The 9,148-nt window shown below is 38.5% G+C and overlaps 1 protein-coding gene across 3 annotated transcripts in view; it reads left to right on the top strand.

The window, feature by feature from the left end:
- Positions 1-1,652: 1,652 nt before the first annotated feature.
- The window catches only part of atp13a3 (ATPase 13A3), a 46,104-nt gene continuing 38,608 nt past the window's right edge, over positions 1,653-9,148 (top strand). For 2 of the 3 annotated variants that reach the window (XM_080883071.1, XM_080883069.1), the window contains exon 1: positions 1,653-1,845. The gene's annotated coding sequence lies outside the window, so the exon portion shown is untranslated. Of the gene's footprint in view, positions 1,846-3,341; positions 3,422-9,148 lie in introns of all 3 variants that reach the window. The other variant, XM_080883070.1, reaches the window with a different exon arrangement.

Raw genomic sequence — 9,148 nt, 5'->3', positions numbered from 1 at the left:
AAAAAGCAGAAAGCATTCAACATGTGCTCAATAAACACAGTGAAATAACTATATTTGTGGCTCTCACCTGGTTTAGTGTGCGCTACTATTCATGACAATATCATGGTGAAGTTTAGTGCTAGACTAAAGTGTTAATGCTATCTTATTTTAATAAACAACACTGCCACACTGTCATATGCGAAAAACTAGGGTGGCACTAGGGGTGGCACATGCCACCCCACGCCACCCCACACTGTCATATGCAAAACTAGGGTGGCACATGTCACCCCACGCCACCCCACAATGCAAAACTAGGGTGGCACTTGCCACCCCATGCCACCCCTTTAGATCCGCCCCTGATCCACAGAGCCTTTATACTCTCTTCTTACTCAAAACTGACCAAAGCAAAAATACTTTAAACAATGAAAGCTGGAATAAGCAAACCTGCTCTGAAAACTATGTAGAACGTAAAACAAACAAGCAAAAAATACAACGAAAAAGGACGATGAACAGCTGACAGAGCAGATATTTGATACCCGAATCTCGGGAAACTCTAAAACTCTTACTCTATTTAGCAATAAAGCGTTTGATGGTGTTGGGATTCAGAGATTCTTTTATTGCTACCATATAATTTGCCTTATGAAGAATGTATTAATAAAATGTTTCACAGTATCATTTATCAGTAATATCTCTTACAGGGTTTATATTGCATTGAATATGTCTGTCATCACATTGACCTTTCTATTTTTACAGGTTGAGTTCATTTTATACACAATGCATAAATGTGCTTGGTTAAGAGTTGATGTTCCATTCTAGAAGGTTTTAAGCTTCACTGGTGAGAGTGTCCAGATGATACATGTTGAGAGAAGATGAGAACATAGCAGGTTAATTGCATGCATGCTTACAATACACATATTAATCTAGTAGCAGGTTTGAGTGAAGGCCTAAGCGTCTTCTACTTCAGTTTGAGACTGGCTGCAAAAGTACTCTACTTAGGGATTAATGACGAGGGTCCATTATTAGCTCTCAGAAATGCTAAGACCTGAAGTTATTACCTTGAAAGGCAAGTAATGTAGAAAGGAGAAGTTATATGTCGGTGTAAGGTTATATGTACGTGATGAACCCTTGTCTGCACGAATTGAACTTTTGCCCGTCTGTCACCATGTATTTTTGAACTGTATTGACGTAGGTGTGATATTTTGTCCTATAAAACCAGAACCCAATGTATTCTTGTCAGAGCAACCCATTCCGTATGCTGACGGTTGGTTGTTCTCCTGTGATAATAAAACTCATCGTTTGATTGCACTTTTCCGGAGCCTCCGTCGTTTGTTGTCTGGTCTAAAGTTGATCGATCTCGCAACAATGGCTTTCGTCATCGCTTCTTCTTGAGAAACTCTAAAACATTTTCGTAAATAACCAATAAAAAATCTGTACTTCCTCCTTACACTGATATTGTGCGTACACTGTGCTGTGTTAGAGGCATCACTGACTCCTTGCTAGCCCAGCATTATTTTATTTATTTATTTATTGCGTTCAAGGCTATAGCATGAGGCAGCGTTCCCTTTGCAGCTGTTATAATATTTTCTCTAAGGGAAAAGTGCTCGTCGCTTACTTACGTGACGTCACGCGAAAAGATGGACGTCACTTCCTGCAGTCAGACAGCCAGTTCAGGCCAGTTCATCGTTGCTGTAGTACTCGGTCTATCCCATTGAGCTGTCAACACACTGCAAGCCTCCTCTGCCGCGACAACATTTTTCTAATCAACTTAGCCCGTTTTCTCCGTCAGCGACGTTTTTCATCAGATAACAGCTACTTTCTTCTCAATATGACTCGAAGGTGATCTTCAGCGTGTCCAGGTGGTTCTGGGTGAGTGTCTTATAATGAAATATCTGTGCGGTTTTGCCTTCATCGCTGTCACCACCATCATCATCATCACCCATGTGTCTTTCGTTATCAAGCGCGGCTAAATGCTAAAAGCGGTATGGTTCTAGCTGATGCGTGTGGAGACGTCAGCCTCATCCTTCTAGCAGCACGGGTGGAGAATCACCACGGTTGCCTCTGAGATACAGTTTTCCTTTTGGCAGCGATTAAATTGGGAAAACAGCTCAACAGTGGAGGATACCTGGACGTTGTTTTTAAGCTAGTCAGGCTAACAATGCAACTTGGCTAATGTTAGCCAGCTAGCAAACATTCAATCATGTCTTCTTATCTGCCCAGACCCACCTAAGTGGATACCTGGGATTGTAGCCAGGATTGTTCCCCCGGAGTAATTTTTCCATTTTTAATACAGATCAGTTTTGCTGGACAGCATCCGGTCATATCCTTTATGATACTGACAGTACGTAGTGACAGAAAATCAAGAATTTTCACCCTTCAAGTTGTAAACATGTGCATGCCAGTTGCGCAGTTGTGATGAGCCTTTTGATCTGCAGAAGGCTTTTTTTCTTATCCAGTTATCATTTCGTTGGCATAAAAAGTAAATCTGAAGACGCTTTAAACTGTTGGGCGTACAGTTTAATCTAACACACCTGCTACATTTCATCCTCGAGTAATTTGTAGGATTGGAAAAGTTAATACACCTGCAATAACTACAGCGTATGAAAACATGCTAATAAAATAACTTTGACTAATGTTTGATAGCATTTAATCACAGGTCTTGTGAAAGGCTTCTCGTGGTAGCTGCATTGAGTAATATATATATATATATATATATATATGACTATTCAGAGAAAGCCAAATGTAAGTGAGCTATATTTGATATTTGTCAAAGATCAGGTTGTAAATTTTCCTAAATTATTTTGTTTGAAATGTGCAAATTGTTCACTGGCATCTCCACGCTGTAACATAAAGCTTTTGTGACTGATTCAATCAGTCATGAAGTAGCAGGACTGGCACCCCTGTGACGGACAGGCCTGTTCACAATGACAAGTGTCATCTATTTGGATTTAGGGCACGTGGTATTTTAGTTGTATCAGAAATCTATGCAAATGTTTCCCCCTTTTTTGTCAGCTTTCACTAAACCCACTCTTTTACTTGTGTGCATGTTGTGGTAATTTGCAAAGCTGGCCTCGGACACTCTTGTGCCCCACATGAAGAGAGGTTTTTAAGTTCTGCCACAAATTCTCAGTGTGATTGCGAAGTGGACTCTGGACTTTCCACATGCCCTCTGGCAAACATTAGCACCAGAGCTTCTTCTTGTGGCTCCTACAGCCGTGCCTTAGCCCTGTTGACCTGAGTACAGGTTTGAGGCCTTATATCCGTGATGCTTTCCATTTTGGATTTTCACTGCCTTTGATTTTGTGTGTGTGCGTGCATGCACGCGCGCCCTTTGCTAATCTGTCATTTTCACTGACATTTTGCAGATTCGTTTGAAACACTGTTTCATCTTCGTGATGCGGGTGTTTCATCTTCGTGATGCGGGTGTTTCATCTTCGTGATGCGGGTGTTGCCAGATAATTGACTTGCCAACTGTTGGGTATATAAATAACCTCGTCTAACTGATAAGATGTGGACTGTTGGCATAAGACTGTCTTAAACTAGTAACCTGTACACTCCAAATGGCAAGTTTTGATGGAGATTTGGATCATGCAGAAACGTGTAAGGGTTTGGTTCTTTTGCTGAATGGATTTAAAGAGCGACAAAGAATATGTTTACATTAGGGCTGCCACAAACGATTATTTTGATAGTCGACTAGTCACCGATTATTTTGGCGATTAGTCGACTAATCAGATCATCATCCATTGGACGTAAAACGTACAGCTTATTGCACCAGCAGCATCTGCTCTTATATAACTATCATTAGCTTACAGCTTTAAGTGTTTAAGGTCTGTGCTAACTAAAAATAAAGACAGGATGATAGTTTATTAAATTTTAATGAAATTTGCAGATTGTTTCGGTGAAGTTTAATAAACTCCTTGCTATCTAAACTATAACAGCATCTCACACTTCTGATAATCAGCTGTCTGCTTGACGTTTATTCAGCTGTGTAAAAACTATAACTTTAATCTCAGCCAAACCGATTTACTCAGGAACAAATAAAATACTAAAAAAAAAAAAAAAAAAAAAAAGGCAAAACAATAACATTTTTAAGTTATCTAAGTGACTTATATATCACGTTTAACCTGACGAGCGAAAGAAGGCGGTGGGTTTGAAAACTATTTGCCGGGAGTCCGGTGTTCTCACAGCTCTAGTGAGCCTAGCCCCCGGCTAGCTATCGAGCTAGTGGGTAACAGACGTCTCCGAAAACGTCGGAGCGCTTTTGAAAATATGTGGTGTCTTGATAAACTGAGCAGATATTTGAGGTTTACACAGTTACAGTCTCGCCTGAAAATATGTGAAACGTTTATTTTGTGACCCAGAAAGAATAATAAGAGTAATATTAAAACTAACTAGCTGCCGCCATTGTTGGAAACTGAGCTGGGCCGCGCTATGAATTCTGGGACACAGCTTCTTCTTCTTCGGGGTTTAACGGCAGCTGGCATCCTTGTACATGCAGTGCTGCCATCTTCTGTTTCAGTCCGTTATTACACTCTTAAATCCTGCTACTTATTTCTGCGTCTTTTGGATCTTACAAAGCTTCAAACGACGCGTCGACTATTAAATCAGTCGTCGACGATTTTGATAGTCGACGTAATCGTGACTAGTCGACTAATCGTGGCAGCCCTAGTTTACATTTGTGATCTATCAGGGGCATCCTTGCATTTCTGTTCACAAATTCTACCAAAAAAGTTTTTAAACTGTTGTAGAGAAAAGTCTGTGATTCTCAGAGAATCACATAATTAAGGTGTAATTATACAAAGATATCATCCTTTTAGCTTGAAAAAATTGTGTCAAAGTAAAAAGAATATAAACCTGTCAAAATGTGTTTTTTCATTTGTAATTCATTTAGATCAATTTCAGAAGATTAGTTTTATTGAGTAAAGATTCTTCCAGCACAGTTAGGTGTAAATTGCTTTTTGGATTTCTGTATTGCAGATGTACCAATCCTGTATTTGGATTAGGTAGCACTAACTTGGGACTTTGTAAATACACGATCAACTGTGCAGTAATGAGTGAATTCAAATAAATTAGGTAAACAACAAATGTATTTTTTAAATTTAATTTATGGTCTGGTTCTCGTGTTTTTTTTTTTTTTTTTTTTTTTAAATGTATAAATTCTTTTAATTGCTAACAAATACTTCAGTCAAGATATTAGTGTTGAAGCTAAACTCATACAGAAGAGTGATTCCGAGCTTTTTAATTTAACACTGGCACTGAAACTGCAATGAAGCTATATTTGGTATTGATAGATACCCCAGGCCAGGGTATCGGTATTGTCAGTGCTGTAGATGGTGTATATTTCAATAATTCAGACTGCAGGCTGCTATTTATATACATATATAAGTGATAGGACTTACATATGACTTGGGTCCAAAAAAGGCTTCAGTAGTGGAAGGATGAGAAAGTTGTTTGGCTTTACTGAGCCAGCAAAACATGTCCTGTTAAAGTTCCAGTTTCTTTGTGTCTCAGTAGATAATATATTTGTAAATATTTGATGTCTTTTCACTTTAACAGAGCCAGTGTTATCTTCAGTATCACTACAGTTAGTGACAATATGAACGTTGAGTTGAGTGGAGTAATATCCATTCCTCTAGATCTTCTTTCACGTGAGACCTTGAGCAATATGGGATTCAGATGTAAGATGAATTGCATTTATTCATAAAATTTGACACTATTGGTCTGTAAATAAGATAGGTCTGTTCAGCACTTAAAACTATTTTTTGTTTTAAACTGGATAAAGAAGAATTGAAGAACTAAGAAGCTAACTTGCCCTTTTACCCTTGGACTTGGCTCTTCTCTGTGAGGGAGCTTGAGGTCTTGTCGAGCTGAGCACTTGAAAGCGGTTTAAATTAAGAAGTTTGGTGCCAGTATTCCACTGTCCTTTGAGCCAGTGCCTGTAGGGCTTTTACAGGTGAGCTTGAACACATCAACCTGTGATGGAAGGCCTGCCAGTGTTAATTCAGAGCAGAGATGTCAAATATCCTGACATGGTAAAAGTCCTCTCAGCAGCCCAGCGCTGTTTGATGTGGGAGCCTCGGAGAAGTGTGATAGAGAAACGCAGCTTTCTACTGCTGGTATCACAGTTTGCCTTCAGTAAGACCAGAACACTCAAGTTCTCAGCAAAAGTGAGAATGCTTTCAATGAAAATAGGAACAACTGCAAAATTTAACAGACCAGTGCAAACCTGAGATTGCAGTGTCATGTTGATTAAGACTTTTTAAGGCTTTAGGTAGCAAAGTGAGGTCATAAAAACACCGAAAACATCTTGACAAACATGCGCTGTACGACCTTAGAGCATTGTTTATCAGGTGTTATTAGGCTTATATGGCAGAGCTTATTTGCAGATCGTGACTGTTGCTTGCTCTTATCAGCACCCGTCGGGCTCTTTCAGCATAATCAATTGTTACAAGTGATATGAGTGGAATCTAGATACAGTCTAGTAGAGTAGGTCTTCTACTAAGTTATAAGTTGCTCTTTGATGCATCTATTGGAGTATGAATGTGTGTGAATGTTAGATAAAAAGCACTTGTTGACTGAGTTGAGTAAACCATAGATAAAAGTGCTTGTATGAATCGGTGTGAATGGGTAATGAGGGAAGTTATATAAAGCACTTTGATTACTCAGAGTAGAATAGCTCTATAAAAGAACCAGTCTGTTTATTCAAGAGGCATCTTCTAATGATAATTAGATCATTGGTTATATTAAAAGAATATATAAACTTTTTTTTTAACTTTCCTTATACCGGGTTAAAATACGTAATGCATGTTAACAGCACAGTTGTACCACTAATCCACCTTGCAGTAGCGGAGCCACGCACTTATATTGACACAGGGGAAGTTTTGGGTTTCCTAAACTGATGTTTCATAATAAGAAACAACTGCTGAAGTCGAGCTTTACTACCATTACATGGATGAAATGCTGAATGACACTTGGCTCCTTTGCTGCTGACACACTGTAGCTTTAAAAATGACCTGTAATTCTACCTTTTACTCTGTTAGCTTGTAGCATGTAATCAGAGTACCTACCGAATATACCAGACGTTGGCAGTCCAGCCCTGTGACTTGGCAGACTGTGGCTACTGTTTGGGTTATTTTCCTCACTCGTTTCTCATATGAGGATAGGAAAGTGTAAAAAAGCTGTCTTGGTGTTACGACCGTGTTGAAAAAGTTAATACCTAATTGAAATTGTGTACTAGTACACACCTCTGTAAAGTGAAAAGCACAGTTTCAAACAATTTTCCTGTTAATCCAAGATCATGCGGTCAGACTTGAACTTTAGCATACTTTTGATCTTGAGGATTAAAGTTTTTCCCAGGCTTTTCCCTCTAGTATTTTCTTTCCATAGGAAAGGAAACCAAGCTCTCTGTCTTCTTTTCTTTTTTGTCTTTCACCGTCTGGAGTCATCCCTTGAAGTCCGTTTTCACCTGACACAGATGACGATGGCACATCATTTCAGCAGCTCTCTTCACAGTTTTGTGTTTTTGTTATATTTGTTTCTGCAGTAAGGTGCAAGAGTATATGATGTAAGGTGATCTCACCTTTAACTACCTTTAAACTAAGCCAGTTTTCCTAGTTTGTCTTGAGACCAGTTTTTCAAGCTCCTCGGCTGGACGTTTCTTCGAATAACATGGAGAAGTTGTAACAGTTCCTCTGTGAGTTTTAGGTTCTGTGACTTAGGTAATTCCTGACAGAATTCATGATGTTGAGATAAACAGATACCATCTTTTGCAGGACTTTTTTTCATGTATTTTTTAAAACAACTTAAGCTGTGTGTTTCTGGTTGATGTCTTGCAGCTGAATAAATTTGACATGGCTTTCTGGTGTGATTGCTGCGATTATAACCATAACTAATGTTTGGATTTCTTCAGATTCCTTACACAGCTATCATTATTAATTCTGTTGTTCATACATGGGGAGACTCCTGATCTTTCTTTAATCGCATTAAAATTGAATATGAGCACGGCAGGTATGAGATAGAAGAGTTACTGTTAACATTTTGCAACTAGTGATCAGAGTTGGTGTTACTGTGTCGTGGTTATACTGATGCCTTTATACGTGCCGATGAACACACTGAAATCATTTCAAGATTTGTATTGAATAAATGAAGCATTTAAAAAACCACTCAAATCCTTCTTATTTTCGATAAGTTTTAGCTTCAGCACTTCAGACAAATTGGATTCCCGTTCTTAATTGCATGTCGGCCCACGTTTGAGAGTCCGAGTTTCTTTTTAAAGGTCGGGTTTAAAGATTTGAAGATTGGAATGCTCAACACAGCCTCAGCCTTGCAGTTCTTTCTTATTTTCTGTTTGTGTAGGTTTAGGGTTCATGTGGTTTGTGGTTGTGCGTTATAATCGTTATGCCATTGTGATGCTCCCCCAGATTGACAAAATATATCGGATGACAACTTTGTCTATCGTTTTATGTTATACTCTATTGTTTATTTCATGCTGCAGGAAATGCACTGTTTACTGCAATAGTTTTTTTGTTGCTTTAGGTGACAGTTTGCAACAGTCACCGTGGCATCCCAGAGAGACCAGCCAAAACAAGTTGAGGCGCTTGTTCCTAAATTTGGGGCTACCTCTGTAACAAAGTCTGACACCGACTTTGTCAGATGTAAAAAAATAAATAAATAGTACTTCCCATGTGATGATTACATAAATTATTCACTGAATTTACAGAAAAAGTGTTTAGATTGTTTGTTTTTATCCCAATAACAATATATATCACAAACTGATTAACTATAACCAACAAGTCAACACTTTACATCATTGTTTTTTTTTTTTCATATCTGTGTATGTACCTAAACCAAAAGGATGCAGTAGATGCTCTATGTGCATGAATGGAACATACATTTTAGGTAAAACAAGCAAGTTAAAATTGTATTCAGTTATTTATAAACTTATGTTATGTGGTGGAGAACTTTGAAGGCTGTCTCAGGAACTCTTTTTAGTCTACACAGGCGAGGAAGGGCAGGTAGTTAAAAGATTTTATTTATTTATTTTTTTAAAGTGAACCCAGAAGCTATAATGATAAACAACATGACTGGCTCATGATGGGAAACATAGTTTGGCTTTAATACCCAATGAGTAGGAGGGGAAGTGATAAAGAAAGCGCATTGAGTTCAGAGTATG

Source organism: Rhamphochromis sp. 'chilingali' (assembly GCF_963969265.1).
Source record: "Rhamphochromis sp. 'chilingali' genome assembly, chromosome: 5".
NCBI lineage: Eukaryota > Metazoa > Chordata > Actinopteri > Cichliformes > Cichlidae > Rhamphochromis > Rhamphochromis sp. 'chilingali'.
Note: the sequence above shows the minus strand (reverse complement) of the source record. Positions and strands in the feature narration are given on the sequence as shown.